The sequence below is a fragment of the Gallus gallus genome, chromosome 4, assembly GCF_016699485.2.
Source record: "Gallus gallus isolate bGalGal1 chromosome 4, bGalGal1.mat.broiler.GRCg7b, whole genome shotgun sequence".
Taxonomy (NCBI): domain Eukaryota; kingdom Metazoa; phylum Chordata; class Aves; order Galliformes; family Phasianidae; genus Gallus; species Gallus gallus.
Window position 1 is genome coordinate 820,117 of NC_052535.1, and position 17,522 is coordinate 837,638.

At 52.5% G+C, this 17,522-nt stretch overlaps 1 non-coding gene across 5 annotated transcripts in view; it reads right to left on the minus strand.

The window, feature by feature from the left end:
- Positions 1-5,558: 5,558 nt before the first annotated feature.
- LOC101748689 overlaps positions 5,559-17,522 on the minus strand; it is a 35,284-nt gene continuing 23,320 nt past the window's right edge. For 3 of the 5 annotated variants that reach the window (XR_005859730.2, XR_005859729.1, XR_005859733.2), the window contains exon 4: positions 5,559-13,699. This is a non-coding gene — a transcript (uncharacterized LOC101748689). Of the gene's footprint in view, positions 13,700-14,788; positions 15,002-17,522 lie in introns of all 5 variants that reach the window. The other 2 variants (XR_005859732.2, XR_005859731.2) reach the window with 1 other exon arrangement.

The window sequence follows — 17,522 nt, forward strand, 5'->3', positions numbered from 1 at the left end:
TTCTCCTGTAAGGTTTGTAATCCAAACCCATCCAAACCCGTCCCATCGCAGGGAATAAATAAATAAACATTTCTGGTTTGATCGTGTAGCATTTTCCAGAGCCATCAAAAATCATCATAAAATTCCCAGCTAGCTTCCCATTGCTCAGGCTATCAATTACCGACACCTTGGCAGACAGCACCCTCCTGCTTTGCACATTCTTAGTAGTACAAACTTCTCTGCAAACAATAGGACTAAAAGGGAAAGAGGAAAGGACAAATTAAAAAAGCATGCTGTGAGCTTAAACTGGAGGCTTGACACTGTCAGCACAGCCCATATGGAAAAAATAGACCTTTTCCATGGCATAGCAACATGTTTCTTCATAAAGGGGATTGCACACACATGTAAAATATATGTGAGGATGAGAAAAGCGCACATGTAATAGATACTGCATCACCACAGTGCCAGGTAGTTCCAAGATTACGAAAGCTGGGCAATTCGGTGCAGATATTTTATAGACTGTTGCTTCAAATGGCTTAAATATATTGTGTAAGAGAAGATGGCCAAGGCAGTAATGTTTGCAGCCAATCTTGTTAAGGTAATGAGGAGGGTAACTGAATCTGCAGTCTGTAAGGGGCAAGTTGTTTGTCACGGGTCGGGAAGGGGGAGATTTTCCAATGACGCCTGGCACGGGCAGCCAAGGGAGTTATGGGGTGGGAATGGTTGGACCCAATAGGGCTGCAGGAGTTGGCCACTGCTGGTGGAAGCTATCAGCAGCTGTGGTGTAACGGTCTGACTGGGAAACATGGTAAAACCTGTGCTCTTGATGAGAATTTGTGGCACTTGAAGCTGTGGTCATCTGCAGGGCAAGTGGGTCACCTCTACGGCTCATGGTGGCTCATCTCTGGTAGAGGTGGGTCACCTCCATTGGCTCGTCATTCATGGTGAGTCACCTCAATTGGCGTCATCATTCATCTCCAGTGCAGGTGGCTCATCTCCAGTTTCTTGTGTTTCATCTCCAGGAAAAGCATCCCATGTAGCCACACTCACCCTCACTCAGGTTATGGAGGCCAGGAGGCTGCATTGGCCATCTGCACCGAGTAGGACCCCGTCTGGTCCATTGGGATGGTCCTACTGGCTGCATGGAGCCACCTACCTCTATACCAGTACGAACAGCTTTGTGAAGCCACCCAACAGACATTGGGAATGGAAAGTGGTGATACTCACTGTCACCCATCCCATTGCTTGTTTACAGAGGAGGGGAGAATTCCCATCCTAAGCCTTTGTGGCACTGGAAGGAGAGCAATGGAGTGTTCAGAGGTGCTGGGGCTGCAGCAGGGATGGCTCCAGAGGATGCTCCAGCCCTGCGCTCTCTGTCAGGGCAGGCACCATCCTGGCTATCACAGACCCCAGAGCAGCACTCCAGGCAGGTTTCTTGACCCAGGTGACCACAGGGCAGCGTTCACAGCTTCTGGGTTTAATATATGTATTTATTGTACATGTGCATTTATTTAACAGGTCTGGACCAAGCAGCCAGCGTTTGCCAAAAAGAGACAATCATCCTTCATTTCACAGCTGTGACATCATTAGGTCATATTTCACGGATATGATGTCACTACTGCGCAATACGACTTCTTATTTTCAAAAGGTTTTTATTAATGCTGAGGTTTTTTGTTTCTTTTCCTCTGGTCTGGCCAGAACATCTGGAGCCGGGAAACTTCAGAGTCCAGAAATATTCACAAGATGTAGCAGACAGCATTACAACCCACAATATTTCTTTGAGAAAAAGAGAACAGATAACAATGTGGGGAAGCAGAAGTCACAAGCAACTGCTACAAGTCCCAGCGCTGTGCACCATGGAAAGGAGAAGGAGGTGCAGGGCTGAGGGTGACCCCACTCCTTCGGATGGCTGCTCTGCCACAGGGGGCTGCTTGCTCAGCAATGATGTGGAATTGTGGCCATGAGATCCTGGGCCCTCCAGTGCAGACATCCAACGCCATGGCAGAGACAGCACCAGGACATCTACACAGGGCAATATCTGTTTCTCAGCACATGTGGACAAAGTGGTGGCATTTGGGGTCTGTCCCTCTCCTCAGTGCTGGTCCCTTCTGTGTCCAGTCCAGGGATGTGAGACAATGTCCTGCTGCTCACCTGAGGTGGGTGTGGGGATGGGAGGGACACCGGTGTGGTATGGGGCGTATCCAGGGAGCTCACTGGGGCTTGGGCTGGGACCAGGGCATCAGGCCACCAAAAGGACACCGCGGGGCACACAGGTGCCTCTGGAGATGAGAGGTCTATCCCTCTGCCTGCAAATAAACGCATCAATCCCTCCAGAAAACCAGGTAAAAGGGAATGGGAAGCATGCTGGGGATAAGGTGAAGAAGGGGAGACAGTGCCCCTGGTAGGCAGCGGGGATTAGGGGTACTACTGGAGGAGGTGGGTAGGGTCTGTGTGCACAGCTGCCCTATAGGGCTCAGGGGTCCCTCAGTGGGCAGGCCTCATTGGGCCAGCCCCATGGGCACGGCTTCTCTGTGGGGCTGCAAAGCACAGTATGGGAGAAGGGCTTGGGTGAGCATTCATCTGAAATCTCTAATTAATATATTCCAGCTGCATCCCTTTCGGGTTCCCTTTCCAGCAGTGCTCATGCAACTGAGCACAAAGAGTCCCAGACAATAGATTTTAAAGGCTTTTTCCATAAGCCTGCACAGCAGAAACAGGAACGCAAAAGCGTTACTGTCAAGGGAAAAGACCACATCTCCGGTGTGACCATGCACAGCCCATCTCAGGCTCCAGGCACCGGGTCACCTACTGAGTGCCAATCCCGATAAATGTCACTGCCTAATTCTGAACAATGAAAAATGGCCTGAAAGCTGCAGCCTTTGTGGCACGCTGCTGTGCTATGCCAGCTCCATGCGTGCTGCCACCCAGCACCGGGCGGGCAGATGCTTGCAGCCCCGGGAAGGAGGATACCCTGGGATGCAGGGCAGGTTGGGTGCAGCCCGGGCAGCTCAGGTGGCTGCCGTATGCTGGGAGAGGAGATCAAGGCTGCAGAATTAAGACTGACAAGCTGACGAGATAAACTGGTCAGATAAAAGGATGACAGAAATAATTTTACACGGCATTACTGTGAAAAGCTAATTTATACACAGATGAGTCCATGACAGACTCAGTGGAGGGTGGCAGACGAGCGGGGAATGAAGAGCACTTCATTTATTGCCTGAAACAGGAGGGGGAGTGTGAGGAGTTAGCTGCCTGGGACGTCTCTCTCTCTCTCTTCCTCCTTCTTGTTCTCTTTGTGAAGTTATCAAACTTTATCTGGGTGATTTTCTGCAAATTAGGGAAAGAAAACCACTGCATCTGTCAGTGTTCCTGCTTTGCCCAGGCCCACGGGTGAGAGTTTGGGTTGACTGCAAAACACAGTCCTGATTTCCCCTGTAAAAAAAACCAAAGGCCAGGCAGAAAAGCAGACAAATTTCTGCACCATGTGGAGCTTTTGCTTTGCTTTCCAGCCGAGCCAGAGTCACCATTCTCCCTCTTCAGCTTTTTTTCAGCTTAGTGCTGTGACCAAGCACTGAGTGCTTCCCTTCTCCTGGGCACTGCCCAGCCTTGGCCTGGGGCACTGCAAACCTCCCTCTGTTTCCCCAGCTCCTTACCCTTCCCCACCACTGCAATACTCACCACGTTCTGGGTGAACCCTCAGCCCTTTGCTTTGGGGCTGCACATCCTGGAGATGCTGCAGCCAGCCCAGGCCAGGCACCAGCTGTCCCACAGCCCCAGCCGCCTTCTCTCACCCTGTTCTTGGCACCAACGTCCTGTGCCGCACTTCATATTTTATGCAGACCTGACAGCCTCAGCCTTCTTGCTTTTCTCTCAGGCAGCAAAGCCATGCCCAGCCCTCGCCTGCTGCACAAAGCAGGGAGAGCAGGATTGCTGCTGGGGATGCTGCGTGCCCATCCCCTCCCATCACTGTCCCTGCAGCCTCCTGGCACGCAGAGCAGCTCTGTCGCGCCCCGCACGCTCTCTCAGCCGTCCCTGAGCAGGCTGGCTGCTCTGCAGCTGCCAGAACAATAGTAATAATACTAATAAACCTCCTTCACGCTGAATACTGCAGGCTGTTGGCAGGTCCTTCTCACACAATTAGCATTTCTCGTCAAGCAGGGGGCTCACAGATTGCACATGCTGGTTAGTGTTTTGCAGAACAGACTGAAACCAATATGGCCCTCCCTGTGCCATCAGCTGAAAGTGGCTTCCCACCGGGCCGGGCCCAGCACGCCGTCCCCCAGCACAGCCCCGGGCTCTGGGGACGAGGCAGCTCTCCCAGCTCCCCAGATGCCCCTCGGCATGCTTGCACCTTCCCCAGCATGCACAGGCTGCAGACAGCGAGCGGAATGCTCAGTCTGCATGGTTGCAATAAGGGATGTTGCAGGACTGGCTTCTGCCATTGCAAGGGCAAAGATGGCCATACAGACTGAGAGAGCTCTGCGACTCCTTCACTGGGCTCAGGGACCACCCTATCCTTGCTCAGAAAAGAGTGCACTGGTGGACTGCAGGGCTTGGACACAGCACTGTGACTGTGGAGGTCTTGGGTTTGGATCCCCAGCACAGTTCTGCAGTTTGCAAGAGTGCAGGGCACATCTCTGCAAACCACTGCTTGCCATCTTGCTGCTGACCAGCTTGGTGATGACGAGTCCTGAGTGGGCTCTGAGCCTGCGGCAAGTGCAGGATCAGACACGTAGGACAAGTCTCATGTTGGGGCCTTTGAGTGCTGCCATGGCTCAGCTCGTGCACAGTCTGCTGGTGCAGCTCAGCAGATGCACAGTAGCTCCTTAAACCGGAATAACCCCAATTCCATCCTCAAAGTGACACTTGAAAAGAGCCTTAAACTTCTGTCTGCCTGCGTAGGCTGGACCTGTAAATCTCACAGTAGATGCTGGACTTCTCTCCACGCTGTTAAACCAATGTAAGCCCATCCAGACAGCAGCATGCACCATGATTAATTGCCTTGCTTTAAAACTCCTATTTATAGACAAGCACTGCGAGTCCAGTGCCAGCGATAAGGGACTGGCCAGGCTCCTCCCTCCCGGAGCAGCCAAACCCCATTGTTAATCCATGGCTTCAGGCTGTCCTCTTGGCTTCTCAGCTCCTGCTGCCGCCACAGGCTGAGGGTCACAGGGACAGCACCAAACCCCAAGGGACAGCGGGGCCTGGGGGCAGCATCAAACCCCCACAGGGCGAGGAGCTTTAGAGCTCAGCACCTGCAGAAGCCAGGAGAAGGACCCAAGGGTGCATGTGATCTCTGACCTCACATCACCCACCAGCACTGGGATCCCATGAGGCTCACATGGCAGCTCTGGGCTTTGCATGCAGCTGGTTCTGGGGCTGTGTGCTCGCAGAGATGTCCCAGGCTGGTGGCAGACCTGGGCTGCAGTAGGCAGCTGGGTGTGCTGCTCTGGGAGCAACATGTTTGGGGAGTGATGCTCCACATCAAACAGGTTCCTACCCTACAAACATTTTTCTTTACCCGACATTATTCTTTTAAAAGAGAAGTCGGAAGAAGAAGAAAGAAATCCATTCCACTCTCTGCTTTTATTTTCTCAAAAGCTCCAGATCTTATCAACAAAGCCTCCTTCCTTTCTGGCCGGCCTGCGGCTGCTGACTGATGGCACGGGGGATGAAAAGGACAGATCCCTTTGAATGCCAGCAGCTGGAAGAGCCGCAGCCACTCCCACGTTGATTCCTACAGGACGGGTTTCTTCCTCCTTCCCACTGGGGCGGATCCCTCTCCGTGGGTTCGCTGAGCGAGGGGGATGCAGGCACTGCTGCCCAGGAGCACGGTGTGCTCTGCTCCTCCTTCCATGCATAGGGCAGCAAAGCAGCCCCAGCACCGGGATATCCCTGGGGCAGGGGAGAGGGCGAGAAATATTTCCATCCCATGGGCTTGTGGTGAATGAATTGCTGTTCTTGTGCTGGTTGGCTTGGGAGGCATGAGGATATGTTCAGTGGGGAGCAGTGCCCGGTGCACGTGCATGCACACACGCACACACACACACACATACACACACACACAGTCTGGGGAGCAGAGGGGGAGGGAGGTATTTACACACACACACGAAACAATCCCTATTTGTCTCCAAAGACAGACCCCACTGCTGGGTTTCCTGGGGTCATGCAGCTGCATGAACATGTGGAAAAGAAATGTATCTCTCCTAAATACTGGACATACATGTAATTCAATACATTGCTCCCATGTGCAAGAAATCCATCAGACCGGCCTCAATTCAAGTCACAGGGAAATACAGACTATCAGACAAGGAGGTAAATCCACTCTTAATTCAATTCTTCATTTCATTTTAATTGGGTTGGACCTGCAGTGCAGTGTCAGAGGATCTCAGGGTGCTGCCACACAGGGGTGCCCCCAGTCCTGCCTGTGTCCCACTGCAGGCAAACCCCAAGGGTCCCCCCGGCTCCATCATTGTCTCCTGGGTGCACCACAAAGCCCTGGGGGTGTCCCTGCCCCACACTGCCACACCTCAGCCCCACACCTGCTCCCCAGCCACAGAGCCCGGAGAACCCATCTGACTTCCACTAACAACGCGGTGAGGACATGAACTGCAGTTACCTCATCTGAGCGTTAAATGGATTTTTCCATTAAGAGGGGATTTTTTTTGGTCTTGTTTTATTGAAAAGGAATTTGCAGTAATTAGCTCTTACGGGGGATTTCACTGTTCTCTCTCCTCCTCTAAAGCATAAAACACTTATTACAACACATTGTTTAACATGATATCCACTCCCAGAGATTTTTCTTTCCTCATGCGACGATCAAGCCCTGCTTTTGGACTTCAAGGCCCTAAATCTTCCTGCAGACTCAAGCCATGCCCTGCTCCCCTCTGCCTGGATCCACATTTATCTTTCCCCTGCAGTCCTCTGAGCGGCTCGAAATGAATGAGCTTGCAAAACGAGGTGCTTTTTTTAATTTCCCTCTGCTTTGTTGGATTATCGTTGGTAGGGACTTTCCCTGCCCGCTTCCACTGTCACCGACAGAGCAGCTGCCCACGTGGTGGCACAGGACAAATTCTCCCTGTGGCCATTTACCCCTCCCAGCACCTTTGCCTTTGTTCCACTGCCCTATATTTAGACCACTGAGCTTCGGCTTCCTCATGGGAGAGCACTGGGAGTGGAGCAATAAATCACTGCCCTGGCTCCCGCTGCTGCAGGGGGAGGGATGTGGTGGCACAGGTTGGGTATGTGCTGTGCCCTGCGATGGGGCACTCCAGCACCATGGGAAGACCCATCCCCATGTCACTGCTGTGTCATCACCACTGCAGGATACCGTCAGGTCCTCATTCAGCCCCCCTTCCCTGCTGCAGGCCAGTTTTTCCTGATGTTCACCCTGCATTTCCTTTTTCTCATGTCCGTGCTTTTATGCTGCTCTCTGCAGCCCCCTGGGCCAACCTAGCCCACTCCCCTGCTCTGTGACACTTGGGCTCTGACGTGCCCTGTAGATGGTTCTCATATCCCTCCTGCAATCGACAGGCTGAGCTAGATGCAGTTAAGTTGTTAATGCAGTTGGGCGTAGTATAAGTTAGCTTCGTTTGAGTGCAAAGATGAAAACCACTGCGCGCTGTGAGCGCTTATTATTGTTGCTATTATGCAGCCCTTTTAAACTTGCCATATAAATCATGCCCTCCAGCTCCTTGATTACATTCCCGGCTCTCCTCTGAACTCTCTCCAATCCATCAGCATCATTCCAGCCCCGAATGCAATATTGCAGGTACAGGTGGGGAAGCTGAGAGCCCCCCATCCTTGGGGGTGCCCATGCAGGGACCCCATGCCCGCAGAGAGCCTGCGCTGCCAGAGCTGCTGCAGACAGTGCTGTGCCTTAACGGCTGCTCTGGTTGTGCTGTCATTTCCCATTAGAGGCCTTGGTAACTGGTGCTTCATGAGGCTTTGCAGAATAATTTGTATGTTTAATACACCTCGAAAGCCCATGTTGGGCTGCAATTAAGGCAAGGGGGAGAGAGAGGAGAGAAGAGGAAAAGCCACCTCCCGCTGGCTGTAAAGAACCTGCTGCTTTCTGCGGAGGGCTGCTGCCGTTGAGGATGCCAGGCAAGCTGGAATTAAAGGCAAAAACAATTTGTCATTTGGAAAGCCTGGGCTTGTGGGAAGAGAGATGAGAGGCTTGGGAGCTCCTATGGGCAGGTCACCATGTGAAGAGCTGCACTGCTCTGGGGGTCCAGAGCCCAGGACATGGAGGGGAGGGGAGCACAGGGCTTGGCACTGGTCCCTGCAGACGGGATGCTGCAGGTGGGGCTGAAGACCGCTGCAGGGATGGGAAATTCATCTTCCTGAGCACCGCTGGGCAGCTTTCCTCTGGTTCATTTTTGCTTCTGTGATACACAAATATTTGAGAAAATAAACAACAGTAAACACGAGTGCCCCCTCAGCCACCCAGCTGTCGGGTTCGGAGCGCACCCCGGCACTGAGTAATTCATCCAGGCAGCAAATAGAGAAACTCCTGGGGACGTGGGCAGGGGGAAGCTGCACAGCTCTCATTTCTGCAAACGCAAACACTGCTCCACATGAGGAATTATGAACTGCCTGGAGTAGAAAAGTCTCGAGTGAATTATTCAGTGTGAATTACTCTGTTAGCCCTATGCTGCTGCAGCATGCACTGCTGATTGAAGGGAGTTTCCACCCATTTCAGCTAGTGCTGGGCGGGTGCCTTGGCTGGAAGATGGCAAAGGCATAACAACAGGCACATGGCCATGGGCAGCACTGAGCCCTTGTCTGCTCCCTGCCTCCGGCTGGTCCCAGCCAGCAGCTCCCAGCACAAGCTGCTGGAGCTCAGCATACACAGGGAGGTTGGGTGTGGTGCCGGGGCACGGGGAGGACAGGGACAGGGGGATGCAGCTCAGCCATGCAGCAGACAGGAGGGACAACTGCAGGAATGGAGCTGAAACCTTGCTAGAGAAAGAGTGCAGATTAAATGTTCCTAAAACCTAATCAGATGTAGCAGTGTGTGGGAGCTGAGCATTACCTGAAACCATCAGAAATATTCCCTTTATTTGTCAGCTGCTGCATCTCTGGATGCTTCCTCAGCATCCCTGTTCAGCTCTATGGGAATTCATTTTGGACAGAGCCATGGCACTGCTGTTTGTGGAGCGTACAGAGTCCACCAGGAACCCTCATCCCCAGCAGCTCCAGTGGCTCCAGAGCAGCAGCAAAGCCACAAGGCAGTGCCAAGCCAGGTTGTCACTGAACCTCACAAAATCACTTGAGCTTTACCCTCTGCTTCTCCAGCCTGGGGATGCTCCCTGGGTGAAGGCAGCTCTGCCATCATCTCCTGAAGGCAGTTGGAGATCATCAGCCGGAGATGTGATCCCCCTGCAGCAGCCCTGAACCACCTGAGGAGCTGACCTACGCTGCTCTCTCTCAGTGGGACACGCTCAGGTTGTCCCATTGGCTCTGAGGTGCTCATGTGAGTGGCACTGCTCTATGAGATCGATGGGAATGAATCAGCTTTTGGTGTTGGCTGCACCGTGAAAAATCCCAGCGAGTGTTTTAACAAGCCTCCATCAGACCTCACATCTCGTACCTAGCACCTGCCTGTGGAAAATCCAGTTTCCACAGCTGGTATTTTCTTTTGCTTTGCTGCAGATCACAGCACACAGGGAGCATTCACTGTGCCATCCCTACCAAAATGGGCACACATCCCTGGCTGTCCGTAACATGGCACTCTCCTCCAGGGCTGCATTTAACTGACAGAGACTTAAGCCCCTCCATTGCCAGCATCCCAGCCTGTGTTCCCAGGAGCTGGAGGGATTCCTCAACTCACTGCTGGTGCTGCCTCAGGGCTGGATATGGGTTCTGTCCCTGTACTTTGCTCCAGCCCGGCAGCCCTCACCAGATCTCTCCTAGATGATGCTTTTTCCTGTGCTCCACTTACGGCTGTTGCTGCCAGTAATCTCCCAGGGCTGCCCCCCACCAGTCCCCCAAGCTGTGATTTACGCCCCTCATATCCTTGTAGATAGTTATCAGATCTCGCCACGGATGTCGGGTAGCCTAGCTAGACAGATTTAGCTCTTTTAATCTCTCTTCATAAGTCAATCCCTCCAGCCGCTTAATCATTTTTGTTGTTCTCCTCCAAATTCCCAACGAGATGGTTTGTCTTGCAGGCTCCTGGTGCATGGCTGTATATTTACCAAAACTTCAGCAGCTTAACATAGAAATACCACTGCGCAGAGCAGATTGCTGACTCACCTGCACCCCAAAGCTGAGCTGCTGCTGAGGTGCTGAGCAGATCCATGCACTGCTGGCACAGCCCCCAGCATGCAAGTGGATGATTGGCTGCAAGAGCACAGACGGGATGGAGTTTGATGCGTTCAGGGGCTGTTGGAGGAGATGCGGCCAAGAGGATAGGAAGGCCCTTAGCTCTGCCTCACCCACAGCATATGATGGCTACAAAACACTCATCACTGCCAAATCCAGGTCCCTGTGGTGGTGAGGATGTGGTGCACAGGCACAGGGATGGCACAGTGCAGCTGAGTGGCTGCCATTTATGTGCTGAGCCCCACACCGCACTCACCAGGTTTGTCCCTGTGCTCACCTTGGGACCCCTAGTGAGAAGGTGTGATGAGGGACTTGCATCCTAATTGCTCCACCAGTCCCGCTTTATTGAGTTCCTTTCAGAGGTGGGAGATCTGTAGGCAGTGTCTGAAGGCTGGCAGCATCCACCTGGCCCAGGGTCCCATCCCAGAGCAGCAGGCAGATGCACAGGGCTCAGGCAGGCTTTGATCCTGAGGAGCTGCCATGAAGACAGGCAGTGGTGGGAGTAGCATGAGCCAAAGGGAGCACAGGGCTGCCCCTGTCCTCAGTCCCAAACCTCCTAAAGTGTACTTATAGCTTCCTGAGCAAAACATTCCTCCTGCCCTCGCTGTTCCCCAATTCCCCAGTCAGCAACATGCTCGTGCTTGAAATTACAGCCGGGAGCCCACGGGACGTGAGCTGACCGCACATGCACCTGCTGCTTGAGTGGGAAAGATTTCCCTGTTCTTTTCCAGCCTCTGAAAGGCAGAGAGGAAACCTCCTGCTGCTAGCAGCAGGCCATGAGCAGCCCACGGACATGGGAAGAGTCAGTTCTGAGCTGAGGATGGCCCAATCTGTGGGCATGGGGCTGAGGGATGGGCCAGAGTAGCGAGGATGAAGCGGCTGCTGGTCTGCATGCATCCCTCCTCATTGAACAAACCATTGTAATGGGTGCTGAGAGGTCTCAGAAGTGGCACATTGCTGCGGGAAGGGGAAAAGGGAGGACTGTGACCATGCAAAGGGATTTGGGGCAGAGATTTGGACCCTGCACAGCTACCCTGGCAGCCTCAGCCCCAGAGAGCTGCAGCCCCAGCTCCTGGAATTCGCCTGTTTCAGACAGGGGTGATTGCTTCAGCAGAGCAGGGTTAGGGTTTCACTGAGCCCCAGCAATACAGGGCTGGTGGATGGCAAAGTTTACGTTTTTCGTCAGTATCTCCCTCCCTCTTCCTCCCCTGTTCCCTGATATTTATTGTTTCCCCTCACAATGCTTTTTTCATTATGTGATCAAAATCTCTCCCACTCCCCTAATTGGAAACAATAGCAAAGCCAGGGGCTCAGTCTCAAGGAGTTCCCACAGTGGCCATGTCCCACCCTCGAGATGCCCCCACAGAGGCTCAGCTCCTCCACCAGTCTGGAGAGGCAAATTATAACCAAAGGAATTACAGACCGATCGATCTGGGGCTTTTCACAGTAAAGCTGCACAGGATGGGCAATTTCCTCAGATCCAGGGAGACCAGAGCTTACGTAGCATGGAAACCCTTTGAGGCATGGTATGCCTACTGCCCCAAACCCATCACCTAATGGAAACGCCATTTCTGCACACACTTGCTCCCTTTACATCTCTTTTTTTTTTTTCTCCCTTTTTAAAGAGACCTTTGAGGAGAGGGAAGAGGAGAGAGCTGGCACCTCCCCCTCCCCCTTGTCCGAAATAAAGGGATGCAGCTGGAGAGGCAGCAGTTCCTGCTGCAGTATGGATGGGGTGAGAAAGTCATTACCTGCCTTGGGTTTCACTGTGAGAATGGCTGCAGCTTCCACTGGGAAACACTGCGTCTGAGGGGGTTCAGAGGGGGGCAGGAGGGAATGGGGGCACAGGGCAAAAAATGCCTGTCAATAAAAAGGGGAAGAAAGAGAAAAAAGGGAGTTTTTTTTTTCTTTTTTTTTTTTGCATGCAGACATGTAGAATCTGAAATAAATTACCTGTCTCCAAAAACAGTGCATTAGGAGGAATAATCGATTGAACACGCCACAAACTCTGTTTTATGGCACTGTAAGGTTGAGCGGGGCTGGGAGCTGCAGAAGGGAGAAGCTGTCAGACACAGAGAGGGGATACTTCAGGGGAGGAGGGCTTTGTCCTTTCCTTTCTTCTTTCTTTTTGTTCCTCTCCTCTCGTTTTGTGGGTTTTTATTTTTAATCTCCCCTTGGGGACTTTCTCCTTTGTTCTGTTGTGGGGGGAGAGAACTGGATTGTGTTTCTCCAGCTCCTGACTAAAAGAAATGACATCAGCTCAGTGTGTGTCAGCATCTCTTCCCTCTGTGCTCTGCACCCCCTCGTGCCCTGTACTCTTCAGTAATCCAGAATTTAGCCCAACAGCAGGGATGGGCTGAAGGGCAGAGGGAGGAGTGCAGCATCCTTCTGCACCTGGAGCCTTCCTGGGTGGGACAGCAGCAAACAGAGCCCTGGGATGGTTCAATGGCTTGGATTCCTCACCCATGTGGGAACAAGGAAGCCACCTGATCCATGCTGAGTCACGTTGAGTTATTTGAGCCTTGCTGAGCCATGTTGAGTAATGTTGAGCCGTGCCAAGCCATGCCAAGACACGATGAGCCATACTGAGCTATGCTAAGCTGTGCCAAGCCGTGATGAGCCATGATGAGCTGCCACTGATGACCCAGAGCCACCTTTGTCACCCCCTGGTCCTACAGAAGCCACACATCACCCAAACTCTGCTCCACAGAGGGCACTGCTAACCTCAGCAGCACGGCCGCCTCAATCCCTGCTTTGCATTATCCATAATTAAAGTCACACGAAGGAAATAAATCTTGCTCCCCACTAATATGACGGAGGAGCATGTTAAATTATGGTGCAGTTTATCAAATGATTGCTCAATGCAGCTACCTTCTCCAGTAACTTATGATAAAACATGTCATAAACTGATTTGGGAATTAATACCTACTGGATGATGCGGTGACAAACGGCTGTAATATGCTCTGCTACAGAAAAGAGTTCTTGTTTTATTTAGGAAGCTGCAAGTGGATTTCATATTCATGTAAATAGGGGGCTGATCAGTGGGGGTTTCAGAGAGCAGGGGGGTGGTATTGGCACTGCCTGTGCTGCCTTACCCTGTTGTCTTCTGCTGCTCCCATGTGGCACAGCACCACGCTGGTCCTTCTGCATCCCTTCCTTCCATGCTCACCCACCTCCAGGCCTGCAGCAGCCATCCCTACCATTTTGGTGGTGATAAGGAGGTGAGGACAGGCAGGCTCAGCTCCCTGCCCTGCTCCCCAGCTGTGCTCCTGCCTGCAGCAAGGCGCTGTGCTTCCCACCACCTTCCTCCTTGCTTGGAAGCGTTTACAAGCGGTTGGAGAATCCGTGTCAAAATGCATGGGCTGGGAACTGCCGCCAACACCAAATGGAACTGGGGAGAGAGGAGGAAACAAAACAGAAAGAAAAAAAAAAGAAAGGAAAGAAAAACATCCTGTAAAAATAGCGCTCTGTTACACAGGTCACATTTGATTATCTCCTACGAAAATTGAGTTCTCGACAGGAGACGTAGATTTGTCACAGTGGAAATCCACCATTGGACTCAGTGGGGATTTCTCAGTTGGAACCCAGCCGGCAGCACGCTCCCACCCCGTGATAAGGCTGCACGCAACCCCTGTGCTCCAGGAGCAGTGCTCACCCTGCCAAGCAGTGCCCCCATGCAGAGCGCCCAGCAAGAACCCCATGCCCATCACTGCCAGCAGCACCGCTATCCAGCTGCAGAGCAGCGCTCAGAATCAGCCCCTGCTTTCCCACCCTCATAAATGTCCAAAGCGTTTGCATTGCAGGCTAAAATTCCCTGTGTTTAATCTCTGCCCAAAGGGGAATGTCTGCGGGGAAAGTCTGAGCAAATTTCCTTCATCCATTTGCAATTGATCAGGGAAAAAAAAAAAAAAATCAGGGGGAAAACCGACTCTTTTGCTGAAGTAAAAATAGCCTAACCACACGTTTATAGAGAAGTCGTGGCTGAAGCAGAGCAGTAAAAGTTTGTAACTGGAATCCCAGATCCCAGATAGAGCCACAAGCTTTCAAAGGTTTGGGGGGTAGGACTGGGGGGATGGGGGTTAAAAATAGCTAAATAAAAATCCCCATATTGTAAACTAAATTAGATAAATACCGTAAAACAAACATTGCATGGACCCGAGCCCTCAGATGATCAGTTCCAACCCTGCCCAGCACCCTGTTTTGTCTCTGTTAGCCATGGAATTCCCAGTAAGTGTGCTCTCTGCCAGCAGCCCCAGCAGAAGCAGCTCAGTTTAAGTAAATATTACTGAACATCCATAGGAAATGCACTTCGAGTCAATAAGCGCAGGCACACGCAGCACCAACCCCACCCAGCAACCTGTGCTACTTATATGTCCAGCAAAGCCAAATACATGGGGAAATCCCTCATCAATGTGCCCTAAACAGGTCCAAGTTGCTCACTGCAAACATTCAGAGAAGAAAAACTTTAAAAAAGAATTACCTGAAGTCACAGCACAAACAATTTCTGTATGAGGAATAACCCTGCAGCCTGCGGTTGTTGAATGCACCATATGAGCAATTGGTGGCTGCACATCCAGTGAGGGGCAACCGAGCTGTGAGGGGTCTGCAGCACCAGTCTTGTGGGGTGCAGCTGAGGGAATGGGATGGGTCAGTCTGGAGGTTCAGGGGAGACCTCATCATTCTCTACAACTGCCTGAAAAGAAGTCAGAGTGAGGCATGGTGGGTCTCTGTTCCCAGATTACTATGATAGGATGAGAGGTGGTGGCCTCAAGTTGTGCCTGAGGATGGTCAGGTTGGATGTTGGGAACAAAGTATTCTCCAAAAGAGTGGTGATGCAGTGGTACAGCCACCAAGGGAGCAGTGGGATCATCGTCCCCAGTGGTGTTCCAGAACTGTGGGGTTGTGGCACTGAGGGACATGGGGATGGGCATGGTGAGGTGGGCTGAGGAGGCTCTGGGTTCAGGAATGCTTCAGCCCCCCCCCCGTGACGCTCCTGGTGCCCCACCTGGTGAGCACTGCTGCAGGGATCCCCATGGCTGTGACAGCACAACTAGAGCTCGGTGTGATTTGCTAAGCTAAAAATCAGAAATAAAATCAGGACCATATTTTTACAACTTCACGTGCCATAAAAGCCTTCTCCCCTCTGTTTTTCATCTGGGGAGAGTTTTGAGTTTCCCTGTACTCATTTCCTCTCTGCATTCCGAGCTCCTCTCCCCACTTTGCACTGATGCTCACTGCCCAGACGGCGGCAGCTCATCTGACACAGCGATGCCTTCCATGGGGACACCGCAGGGCCACCTGCCCCATGGCCATCCCCTATCCACCCCATGGAGCTATGCTGGGGCTGCCACCCACCTGAGAGCTGGGAGTGGGAAAAGAGGGGTGAGTGGAGAGCTGTGCTTTGCCTTCCCTGCAGCTCTGGCTCCAAAACCAGCTCATGTCACAAGAGGACACCTGAGCGCTGCCTAAGTCTGCTTAAAACCTGATATGATCCCATAAACTCTGCCTACCTTAACTAGTATTAAATGGAATTGGCTGAAACTGTGTTGTAACCAAGCTGTAAGTCAGCTCATCTAACTCCTTCCCCATCTCTCCTAAATGGGGGCTTAGGGGAAAAAGAGCCATCGAGGAGCTCGAACCAGTAATAACGGTGTTATGTTGCAGTAGAGAAAATTAAAGTTAAACATTAGGGAAACCTTTATAACTCTAACTAGAGTTCAGACACTGAACACGCTGCTCAGGGAGGTTGTTGAATTGCTTTTCCCAGAGACATTCAAGGATAAGGCTAAGTACACCTCTGACAAGGATGGTTTGCCAGCCTGATGCGGGGGATCAAGCGGAGCAGGTGAGCTGGTGGCAGCGCCTTCCAGCCGCAGCAGCTCATGCTCAGTGGTCGATGCTGGGCCCTGTGCACCAGAACACCGTAACACACAGCCTCGTTTTTGCATTGCTTCATTTCTCACAGCATAGCAACGCGCCCTCAGAGCTCTCCCAGTGCTCAGTGACACAGAAACACGGATCAGGCTCTGTAGCCATTAAGTGGCCAGTGCTCAGGAGCTCAAGAGGGCTGCAGGAAACATAAAAGCTTGGAATAAAGAAATCCACAGTCAAGTGTGTCTGGGGGAACGTCTGGGATGGGAATGCCTCCAGGAGGACTCTCAACCTCTCCATCCAGAAGGCTGCACTGCTGGGATGGCGGAAGCACAACTCAGCATTCAGAGCGGCCAGAGCTTTCCTCATGAAAGCACTTCAACAAATACACAGCCCATCTGCCTTCCTGTCTCTCCATTTATAAGCTGCAAATACAGAGCACTGCTGGGTCTGCTCGCCGCAGGCAGCACCTGAAAGCCCTGGGTGCCAGCAGAAGAGCTGCTGGGTACTGCACCCTGCTTCCTCTGCATTGGCTCCAAAACATCCTTCTGAGGGAGAGGACAGGAAAACAGAGAGCTTCTGGGCATTGCAGCAGCTGTGGGGGCGCCAGGAGGGCTCCCCACCCAAAGACTGAACTCCAGGGCTGGGGGGGTAGAGGTGATGGAGCCCCGGGGCAGCAAATATCTCCCAGTAAACCCTAGCTCATTTGTAAGGCATTACTGAAATGTCGACTGTACATATCTTAGTGTTAAGTCAAGTGGAAGGTATGCTCAAAACGTGATAAAGTAGTTGCTCAAGGAAAGAGGAGGAGCACGGGAGTTAAGGAGCAGGACCCAGGGCCAGGCTGTGGCTGCAAGTGCCTACTGATGGCGTGATGGGGGATTTGGTTCAGGGACGCAACGCGGTGTCCTGGGATGCAGTGCCTCATTGCTCTGCTGTTCCCAGCACAGACAGACCACTGAGGGACCCTCAGCCATCACTCTGTCCAGGTCCTCCTAGCCTTGCATCACTGGGCAATTCCTGCCCTAGGCCCAGGAGTGTGGTGTGGGCTCCCCTTCCCCACAGCGGCGCAGAACTCCTCTCCTTGGATGCATCCCAATGCCGCGGCTTTGAAATTCTGGGAGAGAGGAGAGAAGGATTGGCCTGGCCAGCAGATCTCTCCCAGGACTTCAAAGCCGCTTGGATCCATCCCAAAACAAAATAAGATTTCTTTAATTTTCCAGCAGGATGAGGGGTGACCTCCTTGCCAACCCCTGCCGAGCACTGCGCACAGCCAGAACCAAGCAGCCGCCTGCGTCCCTCCCCACAGCCCAGGAGGGGAGAGCACATCGCCTCCTCCCCTG